Source organism: Pseudophryne corroboree, chromosome 9 (assembly GCF_028390025.1).
Source record: "Pseudophryne corroboree isolate aPseCor3 chromosome 9, aPseCor3.hap2, whole genome shotgun sequence".
NCBI classification, from domain to species: domain Eukaryota; kingdom Metazoa; phylum Chordata; class Amphibia; order Anura; family Myobatrachidae; genus Pseudophryne; species Pseudophryne corroboree.
Genome location: NC_086452.1, coordinates 195,378,489 through 195,400,947, shown reverse-complemented (window position 1 = coordinate 195,400,947; position 22,459 = coordinate 195,378,489). Strand labels below are relative to the sequence as shown.

The 22,459-nt window shown below is 42.2% G+C and overlaps 1 pseudogene; it reads right to left on the bottom strand.

Annotated features, from left to right (window-relative positions):
• The window catches only part of LOC134958775 (putative ferric-chelate reductase 1), a 131,612-nt pseudogene that overhangs the window by 43,292 nt on the left and 65,861 nt on the right, over positions 1-22,459 (bottom strand).

Below are 22,459 nucleotides of genomic sequence, written 5' to 3'. Positions count from 1 at the left end.
TAGGGGGGCACCTCTTCTCCCATTCTGTGTGTTCAGCTACACCATTCAATCAAGTTAATTGATAGCGCGGCTGTCTTTTCCTCCCTGCACCTTACAAGTCACACCCTCGTTATATTAGATACACTTTTTACAAGTGTCATACCCAGGTTTAGGACCCACAACCTACTATACTGGAACCAGACACCTTAGTGATTGAGCTATTTGGATCTTTAAAGTAAGCTTGAGAATTCTAACTATATGAAGTTACTTCTCTGACTATTACAAGTAGCTTCATATAGTTAGAATTCTCATGCTTCCTATAGAAGAGTAGCTCCCTCAGTAAGGTGCCTGCTACCAGTATAAAAGGTCATGGGTTGTAATCCTGGGTATGACTGTTAAGAAATGTTTGATTAAAGTAAATGACAATAAAATGTATATATACATTTTTTTCAAAACACTCCATATACACAGATATATACAGTTGTGCTCATAAGTTTACATACCCTAGCAGAACTTGTGATTTTCTGGCCATTTGTCAGAGAATATGAATGATAACTCACAAACTTTTATTTCACTCATGGTTAGTGGTTGGGTGAAGCCATTTATTGTCAAACAACTGTGTTTACTCTTTTTAAATCATAATGACAACAGAAACTACCCAAATGACCCTGATCAAAAGTTTACATACCCTGGAGATTTTGGCCTGATAACATGCACACAAGTTGACACAAATGGGTTTGAATGGCTACTAAAGGTAACCATCCTCACCTGTGATCTGTTTGCTTGTAATCAGTGTGTGTGTATAAAAGGTCAGTGAGTTTCTGGACTCCTGAAAGACCCTTGCACCTTTCATCCAGTGCTGCACTGACGTGTCTGGATTCTGAGTCATGGGGAAAGCAAAAGAATTGTCAAAGGATCTGCGGGAAAAGGTAATTAAACTGTATAAAACAGGAAAGGGATATAAAAAGATATCCAAGCAATTGAGAATGCCAATCAGCAGTGTTCAAACTCTAATTAAGAAGTGGAAAATTAGGGATTCTGTGGAAACCAAATCATGGTCAGGTAGACCAACAAAAATTTCAGCCACAACTGACAGGAAAATTGTTCGGGATGCAAAGAAAAGTCCACAAATAACTTCAGCTGAAATACAGGATTCTCTGAAAAAAAAGTGGTGTGGTTGTTTCAAGATGCACAATAAGGAGGCATTTGAAGAAAAATGAGCTGCATGGTCGAGTCGCCAGAAGAAAGCCATTACTACGCAAATTCCACAAAGCATCCCACTTACAATACTCCAAACAGCACAGAGACAAGCCTCAAAACTTCTGGAACAAAGTAATTTGGAGTGATGAGACCAAACTTTAACTTTTTGGCCACAACCATAAACATTACATTTGGAGAGGAGTCAACAAGGCCTATGATGAAAGGTACACCATTCCTACTGTGAAACACGGAGGTGGATCGCTGATGTTTTGGGGATGTGTGAGCTACAAAGGCACTGGAAACTTGGTCAAAATTGATGGCAAGATGAATGCAGCATGTTATCAGAAAATACTGGAGGAAAATTTGCACTTATCAGCCCGGAAGCTGCGCATGGGACATACTTGGACGTTCCAACATGACAATGATCCAAAACACAAGGCCAAGTCGACCTGTCATTGGCTACAGCAGAATAAAGTGAAGGTTCTGGAGTGGCCATCTCAGTCTCCTGACCTCAATATCATTGAGCCACTCTGGGGAGATCTCAAATGTGCAGTTCATGCAAGACAGCCCAAGAATTTACAGGAACTGGAGGCTTTTTGTCAAGAAGAATGGGCAGCTTTACCATCTGAGAAAATAAAGAGCCTCATCCACAACTACCACAAAAGATTTAAAGCTGTCATTGATGTTAAAGGGGGCAATACACAGTATTAAGAACTGGGGTATGTAAACTTTTCATCAGGGTCATTTGGGTAGTTTCTGTTGTCATTATGATTTAAAAAGAATAAACACAGTTGTTTGACAATAAATGGCTTCACCCAACCACTAACCATGAGTGAAAGAAAAGTTTGTGAGTTATCATTCATATTCTCTGACAAATGGCCAGAAAATCACAAATTCTGCTAGGGTATGTACACCTATGAGCACAACTGATTATATATATATATATATATATATATATATATATATATATATATTAAAAACAGAAAGTTCAGCACTCGCCAAAATAAGCTCACTTATCCTCACAACATCTAGGAATAAATGAATAAATGATGGGGGTTTAGTTAGTGAATTGGCCAATGCACGGAAGCCTGCACACCGCCCGCCAAGGTACCCCACCTTCATGCAGGTCCTACACTATCACAAAATCATAAAAATTAAAACCTGGCAACTGTAACACACATAATATAACTGCAAATATGCCTATTTGGTTTAAGGTGTATCTGCCATGAACTCCATGGCTTTTAAAGATACACTCATCACCTGACACTGGCTGATAAATTACTGAAAGGCAGCTGACACAGGTTTAAGATAATAGGGGTGCATAAACAGAGCTTGTGGCCACAGTTAATGAGTTAATCAACTCATTTAGGGTTAATCCTTGGTTAACTCATTAACTGTGGCCACAAGCTCTGTTTATGCACCCCTATTATCTTAAACCTGTGTCAGCTGCCTTTTAGTAATTAATCAGCCAGTGTCAGGTGACGAGTGTATCTTTAAAAGCCATGGAGTTCATGGCAGATACACCTTAAACCAAGTAGGCATATTTGCAGTTATATTATGTGTGTTACAGTTGCCAGGTTTTAATTTTTATGATTTTGTGATAGTGTAGGACCTGCATGAAGGTGGGGTACCTTGGCGAGCGGTGTGCAGGCTTCCGTGCATTGGCCAATTCACTAACTAAACCCCCATCATTTATTAATTTATTCCTAGATGTTGTGAGGATAAGTGAGCTTATTTTGGTGAGTGCTGAACTTTCTGTTTCTATATTTTTGAGTAGGTGGCCATGGGCTACATGCACCCCACCCTATTAGTGGCGAGTGCGGACACTGCACCCCACTTCTGGGGTGGCGAGTGCTGTGGTTTTCTATTTGTTTGTATATTTTAGGGTTAATCCTTGGTTAACTCATTAACTGTGGCCACAAGCTCTGTTTATGCATCCCTATTATCTTAAGCCTGTGTCAGCTGCCTTTCAGTAATTTATCAGCCAGTGTCAGGTGACGAGTGTATCTTTAAAAGCCATGGAGTTCATGGCAGATACACCTTAAACCAAGTAGGCATATTTGCAGTTATATTATGTGTGTTACAGTTGCCAGGTTTTAATTTTTATGATTTTGTGATAGTGTAGGACCTGCATGAAGGTTGGGTACCTTGGCGAGCGGTGTGCAGGCTTCCGTGCATTGGCCAATTCACTAACTAAACCCCCATCATTTATTCATTTATTCCTAGATGTTGCGAGCTTATTTTGGTGAGTGCTGAAGATTTCTGTTTCTATATTTTTGAGTAGGTGGCCATGGGCTACATGCACCCCACCCTATTAGTGGCAAGTGCGGACACTGAACCCCACTTCTGGGGTGGTGAGTGCTGTGGTTTTCTATTTGTTTGTATATATATATATATATATATATATATATAAAGCAGCTAAATAGACCCTTACTGCGCACAAAAATTAGAACTACTGCTTTATTCATTCGAAATCAGTTAGTGTATTTTGAAACAATTTTCTTACAACTTTATCAATGGGCAAGCATCCATACAGAGATGATCCCCTGTCGAAGGAGACTAGAATTAAATAGAAACCAAAAAGAATGTCTCTGTGGAGCAAACTTATTAAAATATGATTTGGTGTATTTGTAGCTAATTACTGGTAGTATTTGTATCTGGTCACTAATAAAGAGAGGATGGCTTTACAAAAACACCCTTTTTTATTTAAAACACTTGTTATTTATTGCTAAAAACAATTGAAATCTTCATTTCCATTAAAAAAAGAGTTGGTAAACATTTTCACAATGTATTGTTGTTCCATAAAAGATACAATTTCAACTTTTCCAAAACAAAAAATTGCTACGTTTTCACCCAACGCGTTTCGTCTTATGGCGACTTCTTCAGGGGTGTACTTTATGAATAGCAAATTATTTAGTTTTGAACCACTGTATTTTCATAAAAATCGGATCCATATTTTACTGAAAATTATTATAGAACATAATAATTGACTCCCACGATTTAGCAATATTTGATAGAAATTCCTACTTGGGACCGCCTGATAATTTATAATACTCTTCAAAGTAGTGACTTGTAAGTACTTTATCAAACTTTTTATTTATAACTTCCCAGCAGCTCTCCTATGTGTCCGTATGCATAGAGATCCAAAAGTGGAAGTGGTTTCCACTTTTGGATCTCTATGCATGTAGACACATAGGAGAGCTGCTGGGAAGTTATAAATAAAAAGTTTGATAAAGTATATACATACATACACACAGATGGGTCCTCCGTTATCTTGGCTGGCTGAGGCTTTAGTCGAAATCGGGCATACGCAGCATACCGGGGCGCAGGTAGACACGCCTAGTTGCAGAGAGGCGCGCCTAGTCGGAGGGAGGCGCACAGAGCTTGTTACCTTTAAGTGTAATACCTGCGATCATCCACCAGATGTCACTTTTTATAAGCACCACTGCGCATGCGTGTGGTCTCCCGTAAAATACAATACTGAAATACATAGTAAGAACTACTTTACTAGTGTGTCTCATTACGCTACATTATTTCATACAGTATATAACAGTATATACAGTACAATTGCAAATAGTACAGCATATGCAGATGCAAACAAATGTGATAAAGCCACAGTATGGTCCATTTACAGTACTTTAGGAATATGTGAGTTTCCAAGTCAGATAAATCAACATAAAACCAGTAGTGTACACGGACGCAAACAGACGTGTTACATGCACATTGTTGCCTATTGATGTTAGGGATATTGTATGTTAGCGTCCTAATCACATAGCCATTACGGCATAATCAAAACCAATGGACTTATTCATCTGTCGGCAGCGAAGTGTCCGAGTGGTGAAGTGTTCTGCTTCCTATGCTTAGAGTCCCGGGTTCGATTCCTAAAGTACGAATGCATGTTAGTTTCTTCCAGACACTTTATTATTTTTTTATTTTTATATCTATCGTACTATAGTAAAGTTTCACATTCAATACAAGTGTGCACACAAGATTTACATAAAGCAGGGCAAAGCTGCAGGAGCGTTTCTACTGTTAAGGTTCTATGCACCGTACGGTACACATACAGTACAATTCTGCAGCAGGGCAGACCCAATTGAAATGGCTACCGCCTGTGACTCCTTGCCCCATGGAGGCACTTGACTACGGAGCAAGTAACAGCACAGGTTTTGCAGGCTATGGGCCGATGCTGAAGAAGCGTCACAATCCCTTAGCTAAAATACACAGGGTGACAGGGATAAGCAAGGTCTATGCACATAACGATACACCAGACTCGATCGCATCGCAAAGTGACAAAATGTCCGAGGCACGTGAACCCCCACCCTGTGGCAGCACTCAGCAATGGAGTGAGCGACGGCATAGGTTTTGCAGGCTATGGCACAATGCTGAAGCAGCGTCACAATCCCCTAGCTAAAATAAACAGGGGCGATAGGGATAAGCGAGTTCTATGCACATTACGGTACACCGGACTCGATCGCATAGCAAACTGACAAAATGGCAGCTGCCCGTGAACCCCCACCTCGTGGCAGCACTTGGCTATGGAGCGAGCGACAGCATAGGTTTTGCAGGCTACGGGGCAATGCTGAAGGAGCATCACAAACCCCTAGCTAAAATACACAGGGGCGATAGGGATAAGCGAGTTCTATGCACATTATGGTACACCGGACTCGTTTGCATCGCAAAATGTCCAAGGCACGTGAACCCCCGCCTTGTGGCAGCACTCGGCTATGGAGCGAGCAACGGCATAGGTTTTGCAGGCTATGGGCCAATGCTGAGGGAGTGTCACAATCCCCTAGCTAGAATACAGTACACAGGGGCAATAGCGATAAGCGTGGTCTATGCACATAATGATGCACCGGACTCGATCGCATCGCAAACTAACAAAATGTCCGAGGCACGTGAACCCCCGCCTTGTGGCAGCACTCGGCTATGGAGCAAGCAACGGCATAGGTTTTGCAGGCCATGGGCCAATGCTGAGGGAGCGTCACAATCCCCTAGCTAAAATACTGTAGACAGAGGCAATGAGGTCTCATAGAATGATCAATTAATAAATACTGTATAGTGTACAGTATACAGACACAAAACAAGGAGTTTAAGCAACAGTGCAGTCTATTGAAGTCAGGCATACAGTACAGTAAGTGAGTGGCCAAGTCCCCTAGCCATTAGGGCTTAATCTAAAACCAATGGCAAGGGATCACTGCTTACTGTACATTTAGACATGAGCTTGTGTATCCGTCATGAGGTGTTTTTTTTCCCTGACACTATTTTTTTTTCTTTTGCAATATACAGAGCCGGTCCTAGGCATAGGCAAACTAGTCAAATGGGGCACAAGCAGCTTCCGCTGATTAAAATGATATGCAGCATGCCTATATTCTGTGTGTGACTGCGGCTCTTTGAAATGAAATATGAAAATTGAAATATGAAATGCATTACTAATGTGCGGCATTATGTGTATAAGGTGTACTACAGTACTTTGTGGTGTAACATAAAGAAAGGACACTACTGCATGGTCTAATGTGAATAAAGAGCAATATGGTGTGGTGTAATGAGAATAAGGGGCACTAGTGTGAGGCGTAATGTGGTACTACCATGTGATGTAACGAGAATAAGAAACACTATTGCATGATATAATGTGAATAAAGTTGCAGTACTGTGTTGTGTAATTTCAACTGGTGGTATTATTGTGTGGCCATGCCCCTTCACAGCAAGAACATGCACTGTTTTGGGCTGGCACTAAATGTGCACATTGTTCCTACAGTATTTAAATTATAGGGGGTAGGAGCGCCAAAATGGGTGATGGTGCTGGGAAAGGGGTGCAGGGTTAGAGGCGGAACTAGCATCTGTTTTGGGCTGGCACTGAATGTGCACACTTCCTATTTAAAATATAGGGGGTAGGAGCACCAAAATGAGGACTGCTAAGGGTGAGGGGTGATGGTGTTGGCAAAGGGGTACAGGGTCAAAGGCGGAACTAGCATCTGTGCAAGGGGGCATCAGCCAATATCTATCCTAGGGCATCATATTGGTTAGGGACGGCTCTGGTAATGTACTGTACTGTTACTGTACTTTGCATGCAATAGAGATACTGTTTGCACACAGGTTTTACATGAATCAGGGCAATGCTGCAGGAGTGTCTCATTACGCTATCTAAAATACACCACGACTATGGGTGGGGACATAGTAAGTGAGTTCTGTCACCATAAACTGTCTGCTGTGTATAGCTCGGTTAGTTGCGTCAGAATACACTAATTTATAATGGAATGAGTCGCTCCTGCAGATTTACTCTGATTTATGTGAAACCTGTGTGCACCCTTCCATTGAATGTATTACAAAAAATAATAATAAAAAAAGTGAATGTCACGGGAACACATAAAAATTTTTTGGGCTCTTTGGGACTCGAACCCGGGACTCTTGGGAGGTGGGAGCCTTCATCGCTAGCCCATGATGCTTCATGAGAGATTCACAAGTTCATGTGTAAAAGTACTGCAAATAGCGATTCCTTCCCATTGGTGCGCTCCTTCCCATTGGTGTTGGTTTATGCCTTAGGGAACTCAGACGCTCATACATGTATTTCAAAAGCATGGTATTTATGCACTGTCTTGCGTCTGCATACACAAGTGTTTTAACATGTTTGTTTTTGTCTGTATAAACTATTTTTTTTCTTAACTATCTCCGTCTGACCATTGGTCACCATCTATTAACATTACAGTCGTCATTGACCATTTGCCAGAGCTGTAGATCAATCTGCCGCTATTCGATCTAAAGTACTGGATTAGTGGAGCATTAGCCACCCAGTGGTGGAGATGTGTATTGCATGCTGAGTATCTAGTCGCGTCTCAATACGTCAGTCTTTGATTAAACTCAGCAACCTAAGCTATCGCCTAGTCGTGACTAAACCTCCGCCTAGGCACAGAAACAGTCAAGATAACGGAGGACCCATCTGTATCTATCTATCTATCTATATATATATATATATATATATATATATATATATATATATATATATATATATATATATATATAATCATACAAATTCAGCACTCACCTAATATTAACACTTCACATTGTAATTAATCTGAATTCAGGGGATGTTGGTTCCAAAATATTGCAATAGTTTGTTAAGCTGATCATCCCCTATTATCCATATGTAAATTAAATGTTAAGAAATTCCCCAGGTGTTAATTAACTGATATGCTTGGGTGTGGTTCCTGTCTCTTTAAAAGAGTGAGACAGGGCCTAAGCCCATGATAGAAGCATACTGTGTATTTAAAATCCAAAAGATGCCTGTGAGCATTGCTCAGATTTGTGTAAGTCAGTGTAGGGACTGACCAAATGGGAAGGCCGTGAAGGGGCTGGTCAGCTTTACAAGCTATTGCAATATTTTGGAACCAACATTCCCTGAATTCAGATGAATTACAGTGTGAGGTGTTAATATTAGGTGAGTGCTGAATTTGTATGATTTTTTTATGTTAATGGTGTGGTCACAATACCACTGGCACCGCAGATGTTTGAGTGCTGTGGGTTTTAGCCTATTTACATATATGTATCTATTTATAGGGGGGCACCAATATTTATCTTGCCTTCGAGCAACTGAGACGAACTTACCCCACTGGACGACACGCCTCCATTTTGTAAAATAGAGGTCATCACCGCCCCTCAGGTGGCTGCAGACTGTCACTTATCTGATGTTTGCAGCCACACTGCATGCAAAGACGCAGGTTCTGAACTGCACAGGTGCAATAAGGGTCATACACATGCACAGTTTTTGGAACATCGAAAAACTGCGACAACATCGCTCTTGCATTTGTCCATAAATCAGACCAGTGGTGTATCTATAATGGGTGCAGTATGTGCACCCAATTTTTCTATACTTACCTCTATGGAGTCCCACACCCACTGCAGCAGTGCTAGAGAAATCACCAGGAAAATGGCACGGTGGCCATTTTGCGCACGCACAGTAGGAAAATCACCAGGAATATGGTTGCCATGCCCACACCATTTTTCCAGAGACCTGTGCATGTACACTAGTGCCCAGAGTATCTGTCGGCTAGAGAGGGGTGGGGGGTCCAGACAGAAACTGCACACAGGCCCCTTCCTCTCTTAATACACCCCTGGTACACATGCTATGTTATAGTGAACATATACATTGTTACATAGTTATATTACATGAGGGACTTATTTCCATTTGCATGTAAAATAAATGAAAAATATAAACAAATATGAACTCATTAAGAATGCACATATAAAGCTGAAGGGAAACAAATTAAACAATTACAAATTACAAACAGATTATTAGATGTGTGGCATGCAAGAAAAACAACAAGTAATTATTACTGTGACAACATTAACCATTCTCTAATCTACAGTAGATCCCTTTATCCTCACACCGTTTCTGGTACAGTAGTTACCATCTCCAACCTAAAGTCTAAATTTACACCATTATACTTACCATCCTCTGCCACTTAATTTACCTCTCAGTCTTTTAGCACTCATTAAGACTGTTTCAGTGTTTCCTAAATTTGGTCCTCAAGACACCGTAATAATCCAGGTTTTAAGGCATGGATAGCCTTAAAACCTGCACTCTTAGGGAGCCTTGATGACTGAGCATGGGAAACACTGGTTTAATACAAAGTAGGAGGATTTTTAGAAACTGTGATAAAATTGTAGGATTATGGACCCTATTCAGGTAGGATTGCAGATTCTGCTAAAAAGTAGAGATGAGCGCATTCGGTTTTACTCAGCATTACTCGGTTCTCAAAACGGCATCTTATTGGCTCACAGATGTCATATGCTTTGGGTAGCCAATAAGAAAAATCCGGATAAAAAAGAATTGGCATTAATTCTGGCGTTACATCCGAACCCGCTCAGCTCTACTAAAAAGCAGATTCTGCAATTGTTTCTATCGCATGCTGGGGACCGCCCAGTGCAGGTCAAGGTTACCCAGAATTCAGTCCATCCCGCCCAGCGGCTGTGGACGCTATTTAATTGCAATTGTAGCAACTGTAGATGACCCCTGCCTTTACAGCCTGGCAAGCGCACCACGATCATCTCTTCCATTGCGATTGCAATGAAACATGAATAACCCCCTATGTCCTGTTAGTGGGCCTAATTCAGAGTTGATTGCAGCAGCAAATTTGTTAGCAGTTGGGCAAAACAATGTGCACTGCAGAGGGGGCAGATATAACATGTGCAGAGAGAGTTAGATTTGGGTGGGGTGTGTTCAAACTGAAATCTAAATTGCAGTGTAAAAACAAAGCAGCCAGTATTTACCCTGCACAGAAACAAAATAACCCACCCAAATATAACTCTCTGCACATGTTATATCAGCCACACCTGCAGTGCACATGGGGGGTCATTCCGAGTTGTTTGCTAGCTGCCGTTGTTCGCAGCACAGCGATGAGGCTAAAAAATGGCACTTCTGCGCATGTGCAACGTACGAGTACAACATCCTTTGTGGCTTTGCCCAGGTTCTAGCGAACCTATCAATTGCACTGGTGGCCGCAAAAGATTGACAGGAAAGGGGCGTTTCTGGGTGTCAACTGAGCGTTTACAGGGAGTGCTTATAAAAACGCAGGCGTGCCAGGGAAAACGCAGGCGTGGCTGGGCGGGTGTGTGATGTCAAAAGCCAACCCTTCAATGTTAGATTCAACGCACATGAAGAGTAAGTTCAGGGCTGGTCTTGTTTTGCACAAGAAGGTTTTGCAGGCGCTCTGCTGCACAAGCGTGTGCACTTCTGCTAAGCAAAAATACACTCCCTGGTGGCCGGGGGAAAAGCGTTTGCAGTGCTGCTAAAAGTAGCTAGCGAGCGATCAACTCTGAATTACCGCCAGTGTTAGAGCCTAAATGTAATCTCAAATTCATAAATAAACTTTATAAAGTAACCTTAAACTACTTAATCAATTGAAAAACCATTCCTGAGAGAAGGAAAAACATCCAACTATTTACCAAATGTGCACCAACGTAATGATAGCCATAACTTGCTGATATTACTGGAGGCTCAAAGTCTGTCCTGAGTTAGTAGAAGCATGGCTGACTCAGGGCAGACTCGTGACCTCCCATTGCCAATGACACACTGTGGGGGGACAGAGAGAATGTACTGCGTGAAATGGTGGCCCTTCAACCCAGTGGATAACAGGTTCAATATACTATATTGCACAACTGTAGTAGTTAGGTTGTCTTTCTGTGTGTCGGTGAAGCAGCATGTGAGGGGTGAACAGTGTCGGACAGGAGCAGTTGACTTGCCTTCTCTTACTTTGTTTGCTTTAATAACTCATTTAGAGAGTTTATTTACCTTCTACTTGTTTCATTGTATATCAGTTAAAAGAGGAAAGTATAGGTCCATCAGAACTATGGTAATAGATCATAGGGGTTTCCTGAGCTGAACCCCTGTGGACCTCCCCCTTCTACTATCAAAAGATTCAGGTGGAAGTGCCATGGATACAAGAGCTATTCAGAAGAAGAAAATATAATATAGTGGAACCCCGTCATCTATTCCATGTACAGGTTAGCAGGTATTAGTACACACAGGAATACAGTGGGATTGGCACCAACAACCAATCAGATGGTTGCTGTCATTTTCTAGCCTATAGTAGGCTACAAAAATGACAGGTAGAATCTGACTAGTTGTTGTAAAGCAACACAAAAAGTCAGTGAGCAATATTGTATTGCCGGTACAAACACACACAGCTAAATTGCACAGACCTAAATCTGATTTCCAGTTAGATGTGAAACAACTTAATCACAATACTAGCGTGAAGGATTATTTGACTAATTTTGGATAATCAAATCAGATAAGAAGAGAGTAGGAGAAAGAATACATTTTGATGAAATATGGTGATCACTTTAAGGGACTAAACATGACATAGTGGTCAAGGCATTTAGTCAAACCAAGCCGACCAACCAAAATCTCATATTGTGTGAGCACCATAACTTATCTCATCTCTATGTCATCACTCACCATTTGGCATAGCTGGGCCACTGACAAGAAATATGGAACTGCCACTGGATCGTTGTTGTGTAGGTAGAATAATATCACTCTGCGTAATAAATGAACATTTCAACACCCCATTTACGTAGGATGTTACAATAGCGATCGCAGGGCTCTACAAAATTAGAAAATAAGTTATAAGTTTGTTGGAGATCTGCTTCACAGACAATAGAGATGGCGGCTTAATACATATACAGTAGGACACTTTCTAGTTCAGGATTGCTCAGCTCTCCTACAATAATTCAGATCTAGAAAGTCTTCTATGTCTGCACAGGTTGTACAGCTGCTTCTGCAAATCATAATGAAGGAGATATTGTAACTGGATGTAAAACACAAGAATGGACAGATAAGCACGGGGAACATGAAAGCAAAGGGCAAGAGACATAGGGAATGTTATTAGGGGTTCAGCCAGCAGCTTGGAAGGCAGACAAGGTGTAGAGATTTTGCTTGACCTTTTGAGATGTATCTCTAGCATTACTGAAAGCTGTGCTGCAGTATAGTGTGCTACAGGGGCGCAGGAATGGTTTGTGGTTAGGGGGGCATAGTAAAATATCCATCCATGCTTAACTCCTGCTCCCCGCGGAGACTTCTACTGTAAAAAGGCTCTCTTCAGGGATGCATTACTGGGAGGATGCATGGCCATGCTGGGACATCCCCGCCTCGTCACAGTAATGCATCAGTGGTGAAGAACCTGCTGGGACAGGACAAGGGGCAGCATGCTGCGGCGCTGGCGGCAGACTTTTATCTCAGCGGAGATCTGGATGTAAGTGGCGCTCCCACTCCCCAGCACCTGCGCTTCTTTCATGTTTTGGGGGGGCATGCTGCCTCCTTGCCCCCCTCATTTCAACGCCACTGGTATATTGTTCTATTTTCTTTGACTCTGGAGTAAGAGAGTAGAAACCTGGCTTTGCTGATGCCTTTTGGAGGTCTTATTTTATGCTCCATATAAGGTAGCATTAAATAAGCAATATCTTTAGACTAACAATAGCTCACAGAGGATGGGATGTACTAAGCCTGAAAATGGAGCCAAAACTCTGTAAAATGCATTTTTTTTATTTTTCGCTGCATTCCCATATGTACCAAGTTCCAGAACGTGACATATTCCCAGAGCTTGAACCCAGTGTGTAACGCTGTTGTCCAGTAGAAGCCTATGGGCTTCCTTTCACATTCCTTCTGAGAGGGATCCAATTGGATAGTTCCCAGTGTCCCTGCGGCGCACGCGTCATTCTATGCATGCGCAGGAGGACTCCCAGGTTATAAACCCAGATGTCCTTCTATTGCAAAGGACAGCTCTTACCGGGAGAGCCGTCCTTTGTGATTTTTTTATGAATGTGAGAAGTGAGTTATGTACATACACCCATTTGATAATGAAATAAGTAAACATACTTTTTAATAAGTACACAATATGTTCTTCATCCAAAATTACTGAATAACCCAAGTTTTGCAATGAATATTGGAGAATAACACTACTGCTACATATTTATATACCCATTACTACTGCTACATATTTATATACCCATTACTACTGTAGATTGCTTGAGGTAGTCTTTGTAAGAGATTTTACGCTCAGACTTTACACTCCAATTTTTATACAAAAATATGAGCTACTGGGTAAAGTGCATTGATTGAGCTATGAGGAAGAGTATAGGTGGGCACTTACTATACTATGGACAGTTAAGGTGAGGGGAAGATTATATAAATAACCGAAAGGGGCATACTGTACTAATGCATTTCAAACTTTAACGGGGCACAATAATATATTTTGAATAATATGGGGCATAAATTTGTATTATAATACTGGGGCACAATTCTGTATTACTGTACAGTACTATGGGGCACACTCATATGTTAATAATGAAATAATTATATATTAATATAATACCTTGAGGTCACTATTCTTCACTTAAAACATAAAGGTGGCAATCAACTTTATGGGCCGGATGTAATGAAGTCTGAGTTGGCTGGAGGCGCGGGTTCCCGGCCGAACTCTGATGTTTTTTTTAAATCAGAAATCATGTAAAAGGTAAAACCATGTCTTGTACACAATTGATGGTTTAAAAAACATCTGAGTTTGGTTGGAAACGAGCACTTCCAGCTGGGTTTGGGTATGGTATCCCACCGGTCATAATCCAGATGGTCAATATACCAACGCAGGAATCCCGACTGTCAGAATGCCGGCAGGGAGGCGAGCAGAATGAAGCCTCTTGTGAGCTCGCAACACTCGCCATACTGCGGGCTTGGTGGCTCGCTTCGCTTGCCACAGGTTCTATATCCACTCCATGGGTGTCGTGGACACCCAGGAGTGGGAATAGCTGTGGCGGCACTGCCGGTATTCTGGAGGTCGGGATTCCGGCGTCTGTATTTTGACTGTCGGGATTCTGCCCACCGGGATTTTACATCTGGCCCTATATCAGTCAGTCAGTCAGTCTACTGGAAGCTACAGTATGCTAATAAAAAGAAATGCTTTTGATTAGATGGCATTCACTATACTGTATTGCACAGAAGTGCTTGCAGACTCTAGTACTCACAGTGTTGGTAATAATAGGAATGACTTCTCCAGTGCTATGTGCTCGTTGTACCGTAATATTTCCTGAAGAACTGGTGCAAATATAAACATCATAATTTCCCTGGAAGACACAATGGGATTAGATAGAATATGTTCTCATATTTATAGCACACAAATAAGTTAGTCATTCGAAATTGACAAATGGTTAGATAGGTATGTAGTTCTCATGTTAGCAAATTACAATGTTGACAGTCAAAAGATTGATACCATAATGTCACACATCATAATGTAGACATGATAATATATTTACACTTACAAAATGTTGACACATGAAATGATGATAATAGAAATTTTAGGGTGAGGGATTAGGCATAATGATTAGTGTCAGGGTAAAAATTGGGTGTTGACATGATGCACCTTCGACGTTATGGTGTCTGTACAATGACTATTGACATTACTAACTACTGATAAAACGTACCCTTAGTGGTAAGTTGTACTTTGCTACAATTTTGCTTAAAGGCATCATGCAAAGGAATTATTTTATTAAACTTATAAAACAGACACTCACAGAACAATGATAAAATGTAATGTAATTTACACATTTCTGTCTATAAATCTGTCTATTGACTGTCTATAAATCTGTCTTTATAAATCAGTGGGTAAAATAAAATATAAGTAAAAATATTTAATAATAATAATAATAATAATAATAATTATTATTATTATTAATAAAGGAGATGGGGGAGGGACTTTACAAAGTCTTCTGTAAAAAAAAACAACCGAGGTATAATTTGTGGGTACAAGAAAATCAGTGATATTGAGACCTGCAATAAGTTTCATAGAAAGCCAAAAATGGCTGCACTGAAAATATTGATAACAGTGATTAAAGTAAGAATACTGTAGAAAATGTTATCCCTTCAGATTTATTATTTATTTTAAATTTTTTTACAATAGTTATCGGCGATAATCAGTTGTGTATTCACCGTGAAGCTTCAGATCGGGGAGCGTTGTGGGGGATGCAGACCAGCAGTGAGGTAGCAGCAAGACAGAGCAGGGGTGGTGGGCTAGGAGCAGAGCGAGCCGACAACAAGAGAGAGTAAGGGCAGCAGGCAATCAAAAGTCTGAAGTGACCTGTCATATGCCGAGTCTCTTCACCAATATATGCAGAACAAAGTGGCAATGGGGGGCAGAGTGAACTGGTGGGGGGTGGGGGTAGTGGGTAATCAGCAGACTGAAGTGACCTGGCATATGCCAGCTCACCTCCATACAGGACAGAGAAATAGTGCCAGGAGCAGAGCAGCAGGTAGAAGGGGGAGCAGTATATGCAGTATTTATATCTTTGTCCTGGCTTCAGTAGACTGCAAAGTGTCCGATTGTTTACAGAGATGCTGTTCCTTGTAGTGCCAATAGGAGATCCTGGGGGTGGCTCCCCGGGTAAGTTAGCTCTCTGTCTGGATGTGTTTTAGTAATAGCCTTTATCATGAGGCCTACTGTGACAAATTACATGGCCCTATGTGGGCACTGCTATTATGTAGTGTTAGGACTGCTGATATCGGAGAAGCCGTGAAGTGGCTCAGCAGCTAAACATGCGTTTGCAAACATGTGACTAATTCTCTGAATTTCTATTACCAGATAGGTTCAGTTATGGTTACAGGTAATTTTTAGTGTGCACCCACCCCCCCGTCTGTTGTTTGTCTGTGACCCCTCCCCCTTTATCATTGTTTGTCTGCTTGTTTAGAGAGAAGGTCTACTCCCTTCAAGAGCGTCCTTACTTATGGAGAATCTGAGCTATGAATTGCTCTGCTCTCTCTCCATACTACTGTATGGGGAAGCCATCAACACCGGGAGCAAACGAAGCAGTGAAAACCCATTTTCAGTAGGGATGGCCATTGGTGTTTGCCATTGATTGTTGCCATTGATGGCGAAACTGTGAGTGGCCATCGATGATCACTAACTATGCTATGGAAGACCATATGCTATGGGATGGCCATCCCTGTTATTTCTGTGAATGACTCACGGGCCAATCACAGACATGGGGCGGGGCATCATGGGTGCTGGGGCGGAGCTATGCTCAGTGTCCCAGCATCTTTAAAAAAAATTAAAAATAATATTTGTTTAGGCTAAGCCATCGATGTAATCGATGGAATCGATGGAAAGGAACCATCTGGTTCTCTCCCATCGATGGCAGAACTATTTAACATTGGCCTTAAACTATCCCTAGTTTTCAGTTAAACAGTTCACTACGTTTACATCAAAAGATGTGGCTTAACAGTTTTAGCAGCAGGTGCTAAAGTGACAGTATACAATACAGTACATTAATGAAGTATCATATGCAGGGCTGCCATCAGAAATGATTGGGCCCGGGACTGACACATTTCCCCCGGCTCCCCCCATCACCACCGCACACACTGCATCATAGCTTACCATTTCAGGGCAGCAGTGAGGTTTGATGGGGGGCCCGGCCACCTGCCTGGGAATTGGCAGGACAGGCAGCCACATAGGGACAGAGCTGCGGGGGGCGGTATTGTTTCTTCCTATAGAGCCTGCCGTGAGCCAATCGGAGCTCACAGACCGGCAGCCAATCAAGAGTTGCCGAGTTGCAGCTCCTGATTGGCTCACGGCTGGCTCTATAGAAAGAATACAGCTCCAGCTCAACCTCCGTCCCTCTGTGGCTGCCTGCCCTGCTGGTGCGCAGGCAGGTGACCTGGTCCCCGTTGATCCTCACTGCTGCCACCCGGGCTTTATCTCAGTCAGGGCCCGGGACTGGAGTCCCCAGCGTCCCCCCTTGATGGCGGGCCTGATCATATAAGACTACAGAGGTATTAATAAATTAGCGGCATTACTCATACAAAGTATTTTTAAATACAGGTGATATACAAAATTAAAATACTATCTATGTTCAAATAAATACAAATATCCCCTTAAAAAAAATCAAATGGGAATGTTTTCATGAATGAATTGCAAATATCTAATAAATAATGTGAGTAGGTCCCAACAGCCACACCAATACACAGTAATATCATCAGTGTATGGGATCAAGCCAATCAGAAACAGCTGGTGATCACCATCATTTAGTATTGTGCACCAGGAGTAAAGCACCCACAAGTTACACAATTCTTGTATCAGAGTTGTATGCAATTATCGGTGGACTGCACAAGTATCACGGTCGCACTACACACGTGCCAATGTACCTTAGCAATTCCGCACGCAGTGAGGATTTATTCGCAAAGTGATTGACAGTCAGGGATTATTTGGGGGAGGTAACGGAGAGTGGCAGAAACAAAGCAGGCACATTGAGACAATTTTGTGGCATGTCTCAGTCTTTAGCTGTGATCCCGTACACAGAAAACATGGCGCCATGGCCTCAGTTCCATCAGCCATTCTGCGCTATTATAGGGTTACGGAGCAAGTTGCTTAGCAAAGGAACTGTGACCACCGTTGTGTATGTGTACTCAGTTACTAGGATCTGCAAAGCAGTGGACGTCTCATACGTTTCCAGGTGGCTATAGCAAAATCATATTTTTTCAAATTAGCTGAGTACAAATTCGCAGTTGTGAATGCATTAATTTATGTCTCTGAATCAGACCCTCAAGAGATGCATTTTGCATGAACAGACCCTTAGGCTGGGTAAACACTTAAAAGACAAAGCATCGGACTGGTTGTTGTGTAAACCAAGCCAACAGCCAGCGTATATATGCAGATGCACCTGCATCAGCTGTGCTGCAGGGCAGCCCTGATATGTCTGTGAACAATGTTGTTCACAGACATATTGGGTGTACACAGACAGTGGCGCATGCAGGGGTATTCCTAAGTACCCGCCTGACAGACGGCGAGAGCAGGCACAGTTATAATAAGCCCTGCCCATTATAGCAATTTGAAAGTTGGGAGGATCCCTGTCACTCATATCCAGAATGTTGAGTGGCATTAGTGATGAGCACCGGAAATTTTTCGGGTTTTGTGTTTTGGTTTTGGGTTCGGTTCCGCGGCCGTGTTTTGGGTTCGAACGCGTTTTGGCAAAACCTCACCGAATTTTTTTTGTCGGATTCGGGTGTGTTTTGGATTCGGGTGTTTTTTCAAAAAACCCTAAAAAACAGCTTAAATCATAGAATTTGGGGGTCATTTTGATCCCAAAGTATTATTAACCTCAATAACCATAATTTCCACTCATTTTCAGTCTATTCTGAACACCTCACACCTCACAATATTATTTTTAGTCCTAAAATTTGCACCGAGGTCGCTGGATGACTAAGCTCAGCGACCCAAGTGGCCGACACAAACACCTGGCCCATCTAGGAGTGTCACTGCAGTGTCACGCAGGATGGCCCTTCCAAAAAACACCCCCCAAACAGCACATGACGCAAAGAAGAAAAAAAAGAGGCGCAATGAGGTAGCTGTGTGAGTAAGCTAAGCGACCCTAGTGGCCGACACAAACACCTGTCCCATCTAGGAGTGGCACTACAGTGTCACGCAGGATGGCCCTTCCAAAAAACACCCCCCAAACAGCACATGACGCAAAGAAAAAAAGAGGCGCAATGAGGTAGCTGTGTGACTAAGATAAGCGACCCAAGTGGCCGACACAAACACCTGGCCCATCTAGGAGTGGCACTGCAGTGTCACACAGGATTGCCCTTCCAAAAACTACTCCCCAAACAGCACATGACGCAAAGAAAAATGAAAGAAAAAAGAGGTGCAAGATGGAATTGTCCTTGGGCCCTCCCACCCACCCTTATGTTGTATAAACAGGACATGCACACTTTAACCAACCCATCATTTCAGTGACAGGGTCTGCCACATGACTGTGACTGAAATGACGGGTTGGTTTGGACCCCCACCAAAAAAGAAGCAATTAATCTCTCCTTGCACAAACTGGCTTGATAAAGCTAGATATTTATCTTATATAAAACCCTTTGTGAGGTCTAAGAACACTGTACGCTATTCACGTATGGAGTACCGTAAGGGTACGCTCGTTGCGTAACAATCGCTTAGCCGTAGTCGAGACGCTCAAGCGTCACGTTCGCTCACGGCCAAGAGATCACAGGCAGGCACGCTATTGGCTGCCGTCTAACGTAATGATTTGCTATAGCGTAGCGGACGCTCGGGACCACGAGGAGATCACCAGCGGCGCTGACGCTCACAATGTTAAACCTTTATATCTAAACCATAAACAGTATATTATGCAGTAAAACCTTAGTGTAGAAATAGGGTGTAGATGCAACCTAGTGTAACCTTATTAACTCAAATGCTGTTCGAGCGTCACCGACGCTCTGAGAATACTAAACACTATAAGAAATACACAGATACCTGGGCTTAGGGTCCAACGCCTAATAAATATATATTATGAATGATATACTTGCAAAAGAATTAACACAATACAAGTCATACACTACAATATAACATAGACTACCTAACCAGATAACTACACAGGAAATACAATACAATACAACTACGTTTTAAGGGAAAAATAAGAGAGAAAGAGGAGAAGAGAGAGAGAGAGAGAAATGGCCCACAATAACAGTAAGAACAATATGGTTGCAGAGAAACACTTACGCACAAGGGGAAACGATCGCATGCGCCTCTGGACATCCAGCTCCCGATTTTCAGCAATGATAACCGTTGAAGAGTGAGAGCTGGATGTGATTGGCTTGTCTATTTATGCCCCACACACAATACAATTCAATGGTCCCTACACTCTCATTGTTCATTGGACACAGGAATTCCTCCTCGCATTATAACAAAAGGTCATAGGTTGATTCATACAGGTGGGCTGTGACTATTTCCAACAGCTCAGGTGGGTGGGATACTGGGTTTCCCGCCGCATGACTAAGTAAGAGCAAATAATAGTAAATGGACATAAACTTCTTATGTCCATAACTATTCGCACGAGCGATTAATCCGCTCCAAACCAACACCGGAATATTGCTATTTAAATACTCTTCCGATGGGTACCAAACACCACTGTATGACCCCTGTTAGACCCTTCGTACAATACAAAGAGGAATCCCTCTGTCCAGGAACATGCTATATTAACTAAACTTTCAGAATCTATCAAAGGGACCATGATCTACAAAATACATTATATAGTGAAAATATGTAACGATTGAGTCACACGCTACGATCACATAAACTCTACCGTAAATACGCATACCGTGCGCCTGCGGGTGGCCGCGACTGTGAGTATGCGCACGTACGGGAGAGCGTACGCATGCGCTGCACGGACCTGTGTGAGGTGCAAATATGGTAGTGTGCATAGAGATATTTTTCTGACTTTGACAGTCCACCCTTTGGCAGTCAACAATAACTGCCACTTCCTAAAACATTTCAAAAAGAGAAAAATATATGTCAGGGGTTAATACATTTCCATGGTTGGGTAGGGAGGAGAGAGGAGAAGGTGTGAAGAGAGTATGACCTAGTGAGATAGCAGAAGCATGTGTGTATGAGTCCATGTTTGGGGGGTCATGTATCATCGTGCCGTACGTGTGGTACATCAAGCTTCGAGGTATTGCGAAGTATACATTTGAATTCCTTCTTATCCCGTGGTACGGGTCTGTGGATGGGCTGTCAAACTTTACCGAGCTCTTTTCGGCTTTTGGTTGTAACAAAATGGGGGAGCACATTTTAGTTGATGATACATGAATGGGGGAATATGTGATTGCTGATATCTGTGCCTGGATTCCCTATCGACTATGTGTGTCATTACCTGAGGGTTGTAGAAATGAAGATAAAGAACACTTATGGTAAATGCTGTGGTATTCTATGTCAGGTTAATGTACATTTGTCGGTTGAAGTCTTGTTCGGTGTCTGTTGATTGCAGTCTTCTTTGTGCTTTTGCCCATAAGGTGCGAGCAAAAGCTGTCAATGTCCATAGATTTACAAAAGTGTTGGGCTAGCGTAATTTTAAAATTTCTAGGGAAACTGGGGATTTATGGCAAAGTTCATCAAAAATCTGTGCATCAGGTTGTCAAAACTTCTTCTTTAATCCATCTGTTGTCTGTATATCGGCTCATCAAATTCCTCGTCCAAGTGGGTCTTTTTACCTTGGAGGAAATGGAAAAACAGGTGAAAGAAACGGACCGTAGAAATCGCATTTTCATCACATCATTGTTTCTACATTTGGGTCATAAATCAGATCCATGGGAATTACAGTTTCCTCACTCCTTAAACTCATTACCCTAGTACGACGATTGCACTTCATTAAAGCCTGACCGCATCTAAATATCAAACCAATTGATATGACAACACCTAAGATACATAGGAGAAACTTCCCAACATCCATTATGACTCCTTGAGCCCACTCTCCTAAACCAGAGAACCAATTTCGCGGGTTCAACCATGACACCCAACCAGTCAGCTCATTACCTACAGCAGCAAGAGTGAGATTGTGTCTCCTGCGAAATTCCCACTTCAGTTGGAGAATATCGTCCATCTTTTGGTCTATGACCTCGACCGGGTCCTCGGTGCTATTCGTAATATACAGATGTGTCCACTATTACCTTTCTGAAAAAAGTATCATGGCCTGCCGTTCATGGCACGAGATAAGCTTTCCTCTCAAGATATACACAGCGAGCCATGTGTATCTCGTCTGAAATATAGTGCAGTACCACTTTTCAGACAGCAGGTGGCATTTTCAGAAACTGAGTAAGCAGAAAGTCTGATAGAGAGATTCTAGAGGGAGTAGTTCTGACCTGATCCTAGCAGCATTTTATTTGCAAATGGGCAAAACCATGGGGGTCAATCCGAAATGATCGCATGCTAGGTTTTTTCGCAGCGGTGCGATCAGGTCGATACTGCACATG